Consider the following 15633-nt stretch of genomic DNA (forward strand, 5'->3'; position numbering starts at 1 on the left):
GAGATAACGGTAAAAGGGGGAGCTCGCCCTTTGTATCTGTTTGGGGAAGTGAACAGAAACAGTTGTTTTCAAATGTTGCTATTCCTTTTTCACATGACCCCTTTCCATATCTCTCGTCATGGCATCAATGTCCATTCTACATTATGATACATATTTCATATGACTCTTGCAAGGGAAATTTGGTCTCCATGTTTTCATTCTTTTAGGCTGGGAACTTCATACAGTTCCATGACAGTCGTTTCTGCTTTTGCAAAGTTACACATTCAAAGGAAAGTAGGCCTCTGGTTTCGAGCTTTGACAACTGGTTGCAAGGCCCATTTTGTATTGTTGTTTTACAATGTACACATAATTTTTAAGTGAAGCAGTACAAAGGAAATGCTGCCTTTTTGTTGGTCCAAAATGTGCCTTTCCAATTCCCCTCTGCAGTCTGGTTTCATGTTTCACAGGTTCCTTGCTTCAACTGCAGAAGAATATACCTATGAATTCACAAGGCACATTGGCAGTGTTGAAAATGTGATGCTGGCCTTTCAATCATCCAGTGTGCTTTCCCATTTCTGCACATGTTGGGCCTAAAATGGCCTTTCAGCTCATTTGATCATGGGACTGCAATTAAACCCCACAAGTCCCCCCCTGCTCTTTTTTCATGGTTACCCTCTTGGGAAAGAGCAGGGAAAAGTGGGCGTTTATCACAATTCAAATATTTTGATGGAGCACACCACACTCTTTTTTCTTTTCATCAGATAGTGGGTGCTCTGGTCTCCACCTACTTATATTTGCATTCCATGGGTATGGTCACATACCCCTCCCTCTTTTTTCTGTTCCTTGGTTCCTTTACAGGGTCGCTGGGGTCCTCCCAGGACTTCAGTTCTTTTGAACCTCAGGCTGGAAGGAAGGATGTTAGTAAATCTAGAGAGTGGAGTTGAAAGAGTTGTTAAGTATTTTTGGTTAGAGATGATTTCTCCAGCCAATATTACATATACATTGAGACAGATTTATTTTAATTCACATTTGCAAGACCACCTACTTCTCCACGTTTATCAAACATTTTGAATGAGTATTAATGTAATTACTCAACTTTTAGATATATTTTTGTTTCCAATGTGGTGTTTTGTTCTTACCTTTCATTCCTCGTATGGTTTCTCAGCTCTATTCTATCCTACAGAATTTTTCTTAAGTGCCAACTCACCCGCAGGCCTGAGAGTGCTGACAGATAAAAACTGACATAGAACATTGAAGAAGCAGTAGATGGCCATAAGAAATATGTTAGAACTGGAGAGATGACGTGGGCTCCTCAATCACTCTTACAGCTACTTGGATGACAGCTGATATGGACCCATTTCTCTTCCTATGGTTCTCCTTTTGGGATGTCAATCTTATAGGCAACATGTGATATTGTGTCCACAATTTGTAAACTACCACGCCAAGATGGAAGTCATTTCCATTCCTTCGTCTGGTTTCTCTGAAAATTGCACAGGTAAACCTTGTCACCTACCTCATACTCCTTTTTGTGTTCTTTAGTTCATAGTATGATTTCAGTACTTCAACCGACATCTCTAAATTGCGCTTTTGCATAAGGAAAAGCATGCTGGAGATGTTTCCTTAAGTTCTGAAAATAGCAGAGGCGTTGATCGGTGTCTGATCCTGAGTTCGATAGAGCAGATGCAAATGTAACGCCATTTTCTGTCCGGTCATAAGATCAAATGGAGACATAGACCTAATAGCCATCAGAACAAGCAGTAACCGAATGTCCCAACTGGATCCAGAGTCTGCCACAAACTTCTTTGGTATTCTTACAGTTGTTTAATTTTATCTCTCAAACCCTCCGCTCGATGCCAAGTGGTGGGCGATGCGTAATTTTCTCTGACCCACTAGAATCTCCCACATCTTGGTCATCACTTCACTGGTAGAATAACTTCATCAGTCTGGCTTAATTCTCTGTGGGAGCCAAAACAAGAGAAGATGTTGCTCATTAGCACAGCAGCTGTTTCTGTATTAAAATCCAAGGCAGGAAGACGTTCTACCGACTTTGTAAACAAGCATGTTACAGTTAGCATGTACTTGTTCCCTCGAGAGGAGTGAATCACTGGCCTGATGAAATCAATTTGCAAATCTAACCAAGTCAGTGTCATTCCCCTTTGTCGTAGGGGATCCCTGTGTGGGGGAATTTTGCTGAAATTATGCACACACAAGACACTCCCTGATATGTTGAGGTCCTGGCCCATGTGCGGCCAGTACAAAACATCATGCAAGATTTCTAATGTTGTGTGAAAACCACTATGACTAGCAATGGCCACGTCATGTATGTAATTCAACATCAGGCTCCGGAATGAGGTAGGTACCACCCACTGGGCACATCCAAATAGAGACCTCCATATCAACAAACCATCTTGGTTTCAAAACTTTGTAAAATGTCATCATCACCCATAGTTTCTCTTTACCAGTATAATCCGATTCTACTGGAGGAAAACTCACAGGGTCTTCAATGTGTCGATAGAATTTTCCAATGATTGGGTCCTCTTTCTGTGCAGTGATCAAATCTGCATCCAGGGTATATGTATTCCTCATTACTAGTTTGGCGGCATTTACCGGGTTCCTGCAATGGGGAATAACCAGGTAATTCCAACGTTGGAGGACCCAGTAATTCCTCCTTGCAGGACCCATTCCCCATTCCCATTTGAGCCCCCATAGGGCTCAATGGGATAGAGGTAACAACGGGCACATTAAGAGTGTCCCGTTGTTAACTCCCTCTCCCCCTCGCGGGAACTGGAAAAGACGCCTGGTTTTACCAGGTATCTGATCTGGGTCCCACGAAGGGAAGCTCGCAATCGGTGCTCCCATAATGAAGGGGACTGATCCCAGACCGGCCCCCTTTATTACGGGAGCACCAGCCTTATAATGAGGCCCCATATCTTTGTCACCCCCTCTGGTCAATGCTTTATGCGTTCGTCTACACTCCAGGTCATATAGCAACATTCCCCATCAGGTTTTCAGAATAAACATCATCCCATGTATGTATGGGGGTCTTGGGGATAACAATATTTGGATCCTGGAGGGACAATCAGACTTTTCTTTAAGTACAAATTAGGTTGGTCTTTGGTCTGTGTGCATTCGTGCATCATCATATCCATGTTTATCACTATCTTCATCCGTATCACCTTCTTCATGCTCTTCTTGCATTGGCTTGTGGCTATTCTCAGAGTGCAGAATCCCTGTAGCACCAATACTAGTATTGCTATCAATACCTTGGATGCAGTGGCCAGTCAGGGCAGAATGCAGGAGAACAAGGAGGTGAACTATTAGGTGTACTATTTGAATGGGTCCTCCGTCATCATCGACCCACGTAAGTAATTTTGTAATGTTGTGCCAGTGGTCAGTGCACACCTTATCCGCATTTACCATAACCTCTTCCCATTGAAATCGTGTCCGGGTCTGGGTTCCCAGAATGAGGAATTACCGGGCCATTCTGAGTTCGGGGGGTCCGGTAATTCCTCCCTCCAAGGACCCAAACCTTCCCCATTCCCATTTCAGCCGCCATAGTGCTGAATGGGAATGGGTGTGGGAGCAAACAACGGGCCGATTACGAGTGGCCCGTTGTTTGCTCCCTCTTCCCCTCGCGCGAAGCGGTAAGCACGCCTGTTTTACCAGGCGTGCTTACCTTGTTCCATCAGGGGACCTCGTAATGTGGCGGAATGGGTTTAATGGGTCCGCACCATTTTGCGGCACCCGTTAACCCGTTCCGCCAGGGTCGTAATGAGGTCCAGTATCTCGTCTTAATCTTTTAATCTGTTTAGTGGTAACAGAGAAGGATTGGATTGTTGCTTCATCTAACATAGGTGTAGACATCATGTTAGTATACAGTTGCTTGGGTACATTATATCGACTCACCTCTCGTAATGCCAGGAAAATAAGAAGGTAGGGATAACAGAAACAGAAAAAATGCAGCTGTGAAAAATACTGCTAAAGTGTCTACCTGTTCGAAGAGGTCACGGCCATTAGGCGGTCTGAGTGCCAAAACCCTATAATTGACAGAATTGAAAAGATCCATTTTGTTTCACTATTTACTCAATACTTTCACATTGATCTTCTCACTGTAGCGGGTACCTGTAGGATACATTGCTTTATAATTGCTAAGAGGATGCTTTCAAAAACAAACTTAGTCTTAGGGTCTACTAATAGTGAAATGAGAATGACTTATAGCAATCAATTATAAAAGAGAATCATATACAGTAATGTTCTTAACAGTAACATCAAATAACAGGTTGTGATACTGTGGTTTCCTTAAAGTGCAAGTGATTTTTTTTTTCATAGTGCAATTGAGAATGTTTTTCTTGGGTGAAAAGTTCACTCCATCTAGTTTAGTTGTCTCCATGGAAAGAAAAGTATGTTTTTATTGATTTTCCCGTAAAAGTTGTCTGCTCTGGTTGCTGATCTCCTCTGGACCCTTGTCACTTCTTTATCTGTCTCAGTGTCTCGTTTTGATGACAGGTGGGTCTTCTTTTTGCAGGGTTTAACATCACTGAGATGAGGCCAGGTGTTTCTTCCTTGTACCGTGACGGTGGGGGAGTTACCTCCTCCATAACAAGGGGGTCCTTAAATCTTGATTTGTGTCAAATTCTGGTAAAGTTGTTTACATAAATAAGATCACCAGCATATAGGGTGGGGGGTTGGAGCAAGCTCTTAGGTCGGGTTGTTTGTTGTCTTCCTCCTTCTTCTTCGACTCCACCTGCCGTGTACATCAGTGACATATTTACGCTTTCTGCCTCCCTATGACCAAATAAGTGCATACACCGCCACCAACTTTCCACCACCTCTGCCAGACTCTGCACCATCATCAGATTCTGCCCCTTAAACAAACTCTGTCTGCAGTGACCAAACTACACCCCTTCACCCCCATTCTGTCCCCTATTTTGGCTCCATAACATTATAAGGATATTTTAAGGTTGTAGGGATTAGAAAGTTATTGTGTCCTCTCTATTAATTCAAGCCTGTAATCTTCTATGTTATGTTTAGTGTTTTCGGATGTCTGCTGCCCAAGGTTTGGAGAAGGCAGTATGTTCTACAGTGAGTGCACTAGAGGTAACTGTTACGGCTAATTGTTTACTTCCGGTTAGGTCTGAAAACAATCTTTTAGAGGAAGTGATAATAACATAAGCTGTCTGTGGACTGGACACAAGTGAGAGGAGGTTGGAATGAGGAATTCTGGTTTCAATGCTTATATCTGGTTTCTCTCACAAACTGCCTGCTGTCACTCTATGAGAAGCACCTAGTCTGGTCTGTAATATTAATGCAACATAACTACATTTCTACAAACAGTCTTGCCAAATGATGAAGTTTACATCTGAAATATATGCAAGTGGTATAGGCACATCTTATAAAAAAAAGGTTGACTAAAAAGAAATCCAACTCCCTTCTCATGGTTACACCTCTGGTGTTAGAAGGGACAAAATGAAAATAAGGCAAGTTACCTGCTGCAGCCAAAGTACCTTCAATCCCTTGGTCAGGAACGTCATTAAAATATGGCAAAATCATAAGTGAAATTTGAAAAGGTCTGCATGGGCATAAACACCTTAGTAGAGTAAAGACAGTTGCGGAAGGTTCTTGGAATCGTTGGATGTGCATTCACATGGTGGTGTAATTGATAAGGATGACCCTAAACTGCATTCCTCGTAGTTGCACAATGCAGGCACCTTTTATAACAAATGAAGTGGTACATACTGTTTGCATCATTGCTGTATGTTTGTGCAATTGTTCAAAATACCCAACACTCCAAGAGTAAAATTAGACAGACGTTCCAGCACAATATTACCTTTGCGGGTGTGGTATAGTCTATGGGTTTTGCCAGTTTGGTTTTAGTTTAGTTTAAAATGTTTGTTAACTCTGTAGAGTTGGTTGGACTGTACATTTTAAGTGTGTGGGTATAGATATAGATGACCTGCTGTTGTTTAAGTCCATTAAAATATAATGAATATAATGATCACTTATAACCATCACAGTTATGCATTGAGTTGCTGTTGGTATTCCTGTTATTATTGAGGGTGCTGCAGAATGTCATCAAAGTCACATGATAAACCCAGCAGCGATGCCATTTGCCTTCTTAGCAATGAGCATCTTCTTTAAAGATGGCTGAATGGATATCTTTACGGGACACCTTTACAGCTGTGAAACAGTGGGCACCATTGGCACACAGTTTTTATTCTCACCCTTCTATGGCTTTGAGTATCCTTTCACAGGTTTTTTTAATGCGCTTGACATTCTGATTTACTGTTCATCATTTTAACTTCTCCATGATCTACTTCATGCTTCAACCTCTGGGTGGCTACAGATCTCTGAAATGTGGGACTGGAGAGGTAAATGCGTGCTTCCTTCTGAACATCATTTCAGCCCCACCTGTGGGGACTCTATGCTTGACTTAAGCATAGACATGAGATTAAAATTGCATCATTTTGTAACCATTTCTTTTCTGAAGGGAAAGCCCTCATTTTTGCAACAGTTTAAAAAATGTATGTCATTTATTTGAATATAAAAGTGATTGCTTGTTAGGAAAGATTTCATAATTGTTGGTAATTTTCCTTCCATGTGGCAACCCCCAAACTTTTTGCTGTTGTTTTACACCCTGATCTAGACTTTGCCAGAGAAGCGCAGCCTTCCGCCGCACTCCTCTGGGCTTTCGCTCCATTCTTATGGGGAAACTGACATGCCCTTAAGACAGTCAGTACCGGGAGACTTTGTTTCCCTTAGTCCTTTCCTCATGTTGCAGCTTTTGAGCAACATGAAACAAGAGTGCACCGTAACTTACATTACTGCGCTCTTGGGTCTCTAGTCATTCCAATGGCCCTAGAAACTCTCGCTGGACTTATCATGAAATGTGCTAGTGTGTCACGGACGGGACTGATGGCAGCTATCGTTTCTTTGTGTTTTGAACCACTTTTTGCCATGTTAACTGCGCTTCCCGCGTTTGGCTCAAATGGGTGGCCTGGCCTCCAAAAAGGCCATGCCACGAGGTTCTTTGTCCTGTCTGCTGACCGTCTTGCCCCTTCACCTTCCCCCAGGTCGAGCCGACCTGGGGCAGTCCTTATTTGGTCATGCACTTTCCCGCGAAACACAATGCTTTCCCTGGCTTCTGCATGCCTTGTGTGTGCCTCCAGGATGTGGGCTGGGATGTCTGTTTCCAATACACATCCTGGGTGCCAGAGAGTCTAGAGTGTCCGGAATGCCTGGGACCACTATGGTCCGTGATAGGTCCACGTATGGTGTGAGTGTTTGTGAGGGGATCTCCCATTGGGCCCTCTCTGTTTTGGCGCGAAGGGAACTCTGGATAAGAGGAGGCTGAAAACCCCACTACCATGTCGATCTCCTGAGTTCTTACGAACAAAGGATAAGGAGCCAAGTATCCTGCAACTAAGAAGCTGAGTCAAGGAATCACTGGTGACCCGCTGAAGGTTTGGCACCCTGCACTGCTGTCGTCCTGCGAGACCATTCAGCCTCTGATATAACGAGAAGGTCTGCAAAGGCGCTTCGACCCTTTAGAATAGTGGGAACAACTATTCTCGCATCTTCACCAAATCCTGTACGTAAGCTTTCGGAAGCATCCCTGGGCCATCCAGTGGACTGACCAGCCGACACAGGAACCTTGCTCTGTCACCGCAGTCTGGCTGCTGATAAATTCTGAGTCCTCGGCACTCTCACATGATTCGTACACTTGCCGTTCCCAGGTCTGAAGTGAGACATGTGCTTTGGGGCCGGAATACACGCGGTTGCCGAGTTGCCCTGCTGTGGTAACAAACCTGTGGGTGTTCGCTGCATTTGGGACACCCTCGACCCTGACTCCTGCTGTCGCGGAATCTACACGGCATCGAGACATGCTGCTGATTGCATCTGAACCTGCCAGTACCGAAATGGAACTGGAGAAGCCTGGGTCTGCCTGCATCAGGGACCGGTGAGTAGTCAATACCCTAACCGGTCGCCCTCCAGCAGGAGCCTGTGGCTCTCCATCGCTGTCGTAAATAGCAACCCTTTTCCAAACTCGCGCCCTGCTTCTGCCCACAAGTGAAGGCCGCACTTGAGTAGCGGGGAACTGTTCATCATCATTTTGTTCACCTCTCTGAAATGCCTGATTTCCATGAAGAGACTCCCCTTTGCCCGTTGGCACCCGCGTGTGCAGGTACTTTTGAGCACAAGGCTCCACTCTTCATAGATCTCGGACTTCCTTCTAGTTGGGTGGCCGCTGATGTCGAAATGGGTCTAACGATTACTTGCACTGCCTGTTTTCCTCCCCATCTAGGTGGTCTGCATATTTCGTGCTTCTAACTCTTTAGACCCCTTGGTCTTGTCGATATATTGTAATGATTGTGATGTGTTGGTTTATTGGAGTTTTACCGTGATTCTTTACAGTGGTCAATGTTACAAAGGCCTTGTAATAAATGTGTCTATATTTTTAATATAACACCTGTCTGGAGTAATTTTAAGCGTCCTTGCTTTGTGTGCTCATTGCGGGCTTTCAGTCACCCTCACCCCTCTTGAGACCTAGTCTTGACCGCCGCCATCGCTACCCTGATTGGTCTGGCTTGTCCAGAGGTTAGAACTAGGCTGGCATTCTGAACCTCTGCCCCTCCAGGACAGAGTTCAGAAACCCATCTTAACAAATTGGTGTACAGCGGTGGGATACGACTGAGGGTATCCAGTGTTGCGCACAAGCAAAGGCATTTCAAGTTATTCCTAACAGGACACGTAGTGAATTGTCGCAGAATAACTTTTTAAAGGCCATAGTCCTATCAAACAGTATGGAAACAGGTACCTTGTTAAATTTAAATGCTTCTAAATTCGAAACATTGAAAAAGATGTGTGCTGAAACAGGTGTCTCCTCGCAAGGCACAAAAATGGAAATGATCCAAAGAATCATGGCGTGGCAAGAAGCTCAGCTTGGCGCTATAGCTTCCGAGGACAGTGCTGAAGGAGGTGGGGCTGCTCTCGCTGGTAGAACTGAAAGTTCTGCCATTGCACTGATCCACCGCGACCATGAGGACAGGGAGGATGAAATGTCCAATGTTTCCTCTGCCAGTGCCGATGGGGAGGCCATACTTGAATTCAAGAAGCAAGAACTGCTGTTTAGGCAGAAGGAGCTTGATTTCAATATGGCCAAATCAAAGATCGAACAGGCAGAAAAACAGAAAGACATGGAATCACCAGTTGGAACTGGCCAAGCTTCAAGTTGCCAATGGATCCAAGGGTCCTGGACATGGGTCTGGGGCCTCCTCTCATCCAGTTTCCAAAAGATCTGCTCAGTGTGTATGAGGAAAAGAATGACATTTTGGACTGGCTGAATACATTTGAGTATGCATGTGAAGTTCAACAAGTTGACAATGCTGAAAAAATTGCCTGCTTACTTAGCAGACTGCCCCATTCTGGCTGCAGTGCCATTATGGAAATTTCGAAGCAGATTTTGCAATGTTGAAGCAAACTCTCATTTTAAAGTTTGGAAAGACTCCTGCCCAATATTTAAAACGATTCCGAAAGTGTAAGAAAAACAAAGGTGGTACTTGGGTATCTTATGTAACCGAATCCTTAAAAAACTTGACTGGCTGGGTCGAAGGTTATATGGTTTCTACCTTTGAAGGTATGATAAGTCTTGTCATGCTGGAACATATTTTTGCAATGTATACAAAGAGGGGGTGTCCTGGCTGTTGAAGTCAAAGCTATTTGCAACCAATTTTGTTGCAAATCAACGTAGTGTGATGGCTACCCTTAGGCGGCGTTATTTAAGCATGCCCTAGGGTAGGTGTACATGCAGGAGGAAAATAATACACATGCGTAAACTGATGAGTGCGAGGAGGTACAGTTTTTATTAAGTAGCTGTCCCCATCCTTTATAACATTTTCTGAAAAAAACTTTTTCTTGTAAATGCAAGGGTGCATTAATTTAACCCATACAACAAACCACAATAGAGAAACATGTATGCGGTCAGTGTAGGTCAATGCCTAAAACACATTCAAGCAAAAAAATGCTGCATGGTAACAATCAGAGAGTGCGAGACACATCTGTACAAGACATTTCATTGTTTCTAATACATTTTAAATTTCTAATACATTTTGAATTTCTCATTGTTAACCATAAAGATGCAACAGGATAATGTGTATTATTTTCCTCCTGCATGTACACCTACCCTAGGGCATGCTTAAATAACACTGCCTAAGGGTAGCCATCACACTACGTTGATTTGCAACAAAATTGGTTGCAAATAGCTTTGACTTCAACAGCCAGGACACTCCCTCTTTGTATACATTTATCTATAGCCCTTCTGTCCTGGGTTTGTTTAGGGCTCTCCCTCCTGTGTATAATGGAACATATTTTTGCATCTTCTTCCCCTGAGCTTAAGCAGCATTTGGCAGATTCTAAGGAGATAGATCTAAAGAAGCTTGCCATTGCAGCAGATTTGTGGGTGTCACATCGAGTGTCCCATAAGGACAAGACTCAGCCTGGTAAACAGGAGGAACGGAAAAGGTCCAAAGATAAGGAGCGTGGAGAAACTGATAAATCTTCTTCTCAAAAGAGCCACAAAAAGAAAAATAAGGGTAAGACACAAGAGAACTCACAGGGTAGTGGAGGTCAGCCTCCGAAACAGAACTCTGGTTATAATAAGCCTCCCTATGTAAACAGACCCAATGGATCTTGTTTTGCTTGTGGAGCAACTGACCACGTGAAGGGAGATCCCTGGTGTAAGGTTAAACCTTTAGGAGTCCACTCTGCTAATCTGGCCTTCTCCTCCTACGAGGAAGAAGAGATTACAGGAGCATCCTTCTCCTCAGACTCCTTCCCCAGTGGGATAGAAGCTGAGGTAGTTTTAGTTTCCCTGGGTTCCTGGGAGCCTAAAGTCGCAGAGGCTTATGCTAGGATTCCAGGTAATACCAAGCACTACTTTAAAGACAGTGTGCTGATCAATGGAGTAAATACTCCAGCTCTTAGGGATAGTGGGTGCAGTCGAACTGTAGTGGATTCTACCTTGGTAGACTCAGAGGAAGTTGCCAGAGCTACTATGATGCCCACTAAGTTGGATGACAGCCCACCTCTCATGTTCCCAGTAATACCTGTAAATCTTACTATTAATGGTACAGCAGTCAGGGTTCCAGTGAGCATTCAGAGCAGCGTCCCAGGAAAGGTCTTGTTGGGCAATGATCTCCGAGTGTTAGGGCTCATGGGAGACACTGCTGACAGACCCTGCACACGGTCTCAAACAAGGGCAGCACTGACCAAGATCAGTGAGCTGCCCCAGCCAAAGGGGAAACCCAAGGCTAAAGGATTCAGACAACCAAAACGAGGGAAAGAAAATATTCCCCCGAACTCACCTACCACTGCGGTGGAGGAAGTTGGTCAATCGCCCGGACCTGACGAGGAAGCGGCAATACCTGAAGTATTTGACCCTAATGACCATCCTGAACTAAACGACTTGGTAGTAGAATGTGGTCCTGACAGGGAAGAATTCAGTAAAGGCCAACGTGAGTGCCCATCTCTGGAAGGCCTAAGGAGACAGGCCTGCTTCCAGCTTGAGGTTGAACCTCCTGGGAAGCATCGGATTTATTGGGAAGGTTGAATCCTGTATAGTGAGCCCACGGAGTCTACAGAAGGAGACCATAGGAGGTTGGTGGTTCCCCTTGCTGTAAGACCCTTCCTCCTGCAGCTGGCACATGAAGTGCCCCTTGCTGGTAACCTTGGTATTAAGAGGACCAAGCAAAGGTTATCAATGCACTTCTACTGGTCCAAGATGGGGGTGCAAGTAGAAAGTCACTGCAGGAGTTGTGCCTCCTGCCAGTTATCTGTTAAGAGTGGCTCAACAATCCAAGCTCCATTGGTACCAATCCCAGTTGTGGGAATACCATTCAAAAGGGTAGGGATTGACATCGTTGGGCCCCTTGGCCCGCAAACATCCTCAGGAAATAGGTTTATCCTGGTGCTGGTCGACCATGCTACCAGATATCCTGAGGCCATCCCATTAAAAACTGTAACTGCCAAGTCAGTTGCAAAAGCGTTACTTGGCATCTTTATTAGGGTTGGCTTCCCTAAATAAGTTGTGTCTGACAGAGGCAGCAACTTTATGTCAAAGTATATGCAGGCTATGTTGAAAGAATGTGGGGTCACCTACAAGTTCTCTTCCGCATACCGCCCCCAGACCAATGGTCTGGTGGAACGGTTCAACAGAACGTTAAAGAGTATGAATGGGGCTCTGGAAGAACCCCAAAGAAGAAAATGGGATCTTCTTTTAACATGCTTTCTGTTTGCCTACCGAGAGGTACCACAGCAGGGTGTTGGCTTCAGCCCCTTCGAATTTCTGTTTGGTCACCCTGTGCAGGGACCCTTAGCCATAGTCAAGGAGGGATGGGAGATGCCCACTCCCCCTATTACTACCAACGTAGCAGACTATGTGTTAGGGCTCAGAAAACGGATGGTACTCCTGATGGGTCTGGCTAGTGACAAGTTGAAGGCAGGACAAGCCCTGGTGAAACATTGGTATGACCAGAAAGCTTCCCTCATCATCTTCACACCTGGTCAGCAAGTCCTGATCATGTATCCCATAAGGCCTAGAGCTTTACAGGATACATGGTCAGGCCCTTACACAGTGGTGAAGCCACTGGGTGAGGTCAACTATAAAGTGGACCTTGGAAGGCCTGGACAGGCTCCAAAAGTGTTCCATGTAAATAGGCTGAAGGCTTTCGTCCCAAGAGTCGGAATTGCAGCACTGCTATTTGCTTCAGATGTTGAGGAAGAGGAGTCTGAAACTCTCCCCGACCTGTTCCAAAGCGGTCCTTCAGATAGCTCCTTTGAGGGTGTCCGAGTGGCCCCTCACCTGACTTCTGATCAGCAGGCTGAGGTGAAAAGTTTGCTTAGGCAATTTTCCCCCCTGTTTTCGCAGTCCCCTTGTTTGACACCTTGGTGCAAACATAACATAGACACAGGAGACACTGTACCTACCAAATGTAGAGGATACAGAATTTCAGACAAAGTACGGTCTTACGTTATGACAGAGGTCAACAAAATGTTAGATCTTGGGGTGATTGAACCCTCTAGTAGTCCTTGGTCCAGCCCTGTGGTTTTGGTTCCATAGGCAGGTACTTCTGAATTGAGGTTCTGCATGGATTACATGGCTCTGAATGCTGTCACCAAGACAGATGCACACCCCTTGCCTCGAACAGATGAGCTGGTGGATACCTTGGGTGCCTCCAAGTATCTCAGCACGTTTGACCTCACTGCAAGCTATTGGCAAATAACCCTAGCAGATCATGCCAAGGAAAAGACAGTGTTCTCAACTCCAGACGGTCTTTACCAGTTCAGGGTAATGCCGTTTGGGTTGAAGAATGCATTTGGCACTTTCCAGAGGCCTGTGAATCATGTCTTAAATGGGTTGGATGAATTCTGTCTTGCATATCTGGACGATATAGCAGTTTTCAGCGCCACCTGGGAAGACCATGTGAAACACCTCGGGATTGTGCTACAGGCTCTTCAGAAAGCATACTTGACCATAAAGGCTAGTAAATGCCAGATTGGACAAGGCTCCGTGGTTTACCTTGGACATGAAGTAGGTGGAGGGAGGATACAGCCTCTACCCAGTAAAGTACAAGCAGTACAAGACTGGCCTACCCACACTACACAGACCCAAGTGAGAGCCTTCTTAGGACTCACAGTGTATTACCACAACTTCATGGCAGACTATGGTACCATAGCTGCCCCTATGACTGCTCTCACCACTCCGAAGAAACCCAAGAAGGTAACGTGGACTGAAGAGTGTGAGAAGGCCTTCAATGGCTTAAAAGACTCCTTGTGCCAGGCCCCTGTTCTCAGGGCGCCTCATTACCAAAGACCTTTTTATTGTGCAGACAGATGCCTCTGACACTGGGATAGGAGCTGTACTATCACAAGTAGATGAGAAGGGTAAGGAACACCCTATTGGTTTCATTAGTGGCCAGCTTAAGGACAGAGAGCTCAGATGGTCCACAGTAGAGAAAGAATGTTTCTCTGTTGTGTGGGCCGTATGGAAGCTGAGGCCCTACCTCTATGGGACCCACTTCACTGTGCAAACTGACCATAAGCCCTTAAAGTGGCTAATGAACATGAAGGGAGAGAATCCAAAGTTGCTTAGGTGGTCCATAAGTCTGCAAGGCTTTGACTTCACTATTGAGCATAGGCCAGGTGTCCAACATAGTAACGCTGATGGATTGTCCAGAATATCTAACCGACCTGAACAAGAAACTCATCCAGGGGTGGATTAGTTCACACTGTCCTTAGTCTGGGAGGGGCGAGTGTTAGGAAACATTTCATAATTGTAGGTAATTTTCCTTCCATGTGGCAACCCCCAAACTTTTTGCTGTTGTTTTACACCATGATCTAGACTTTGCCAGAGAAGCGCAGCCTTCCGTCGCACTCCTCTGGGCTTTCGCTCCATTCTTACGGGGAAACTGACATACCCTTAAGACAGTCAGTAACGGGAGACTTTGTTTCCCTTAGTCCTTTCCTCATGTTGCAGCTTTTGAGCAACATGAAACAAGAGTGCACCGTAACTTACATTACCGCGCTCTTGGGTCTCTAGTCATTCCAATGGACTTTCCCGTGAAACACAACGCTTTCGCGGGCTTCTGCATGCCTTGTGTGTGCCTCCAGGATGTGGGCTGGGATGTCTGTTCCCAATACACATCCTGGGTGCCAGAGAGTCTAGAGTGTCCTGAATGCCTGCGACCACCATGGTCCGTGATAGGTCCACGTATGGTGTGAGTGTTTGTGAGTGGATCTCCCATTGGGCCCTCTCTGTTTTGGCGCGAAGGGAACTCTGGATAAGAGGAGGCTGAAAACCCCACTACCATGTCGATCTCCTGAGTTCTCACGAACAAAGGATAAGGAGCCAAGTATCCTGCAACTAAGAAGCTGAGTCGAGGAATCGCTGGTGACCCGGTGAAGGTTTGGCACCCTGCACTGCTGTCGTCCTGCGAGACCACTCGGCCTCTGATCGAACGAGAAGGTCTGCAAAGGCGCTTCGACCCTTTAGAATAGTGGGAACAACTATTCTCGGCATCTTCACCAAATCCTGTACGTAAGCCTTCAGAAACGTCCCTGGGCCATCCAGTGGACTGACCAGCCTACACAGGAACCTTGCTCTCTCATCACCGTCTGGCTGCTGCTAAATTCCGAGTCCTCGGCACTCTCACACGATTCATACACTTGGCGTTCCCAGGTCTGAAGTGAGACGTGTGCTTTGGGACCGGAATACACACGGTTGCCGAGTTGCCCTGCTGTGGTAACAAACCTGTGCATGTTCACTGCATTTGGGACACCCTCGATCCTGACTCCTGCTGTCGCGGAATCTACACGGCGTCGAGACATCCTGCTGATCGCATCTGAACCTGCCAGTACAGAAATGGAAACGGAGTAGCCTGGGTCTGCCTGCATCATTGACCGGTGAGTAGTCAATACTCTAACCGGTCGCCCTCCCGCAGGCTCTCCATTGCTGTCGTAAACAGCAACCCTTTTCCGCACTCGCCCTGCTTCTGCCCACAAGTGGAGGTCGTGCTTGACTAGCGGGGAACTGTTCATCATCATTTTGTTCACCTCTCTGAACTGCCTGATTTCCCTGAAGAGACTCCCCATTGCCCGTTG

This window comes from Ambystoma mexicanum, chromosome 1p (genome assembly GCF_040938575.1).
Source record: "Ambystoma mexicanum isolate Mex_15411 chromosome 1p, UKY_AmexF1_1, whole genome shotgun sequence".
In the NCBI taxonomy this organism is placed as follows: Eukaryota; Metazoa; Chordata; class Amphibia; order Caudata; family Ambystomatidae; genus Ambystoma; species Ambystoma mexicanum.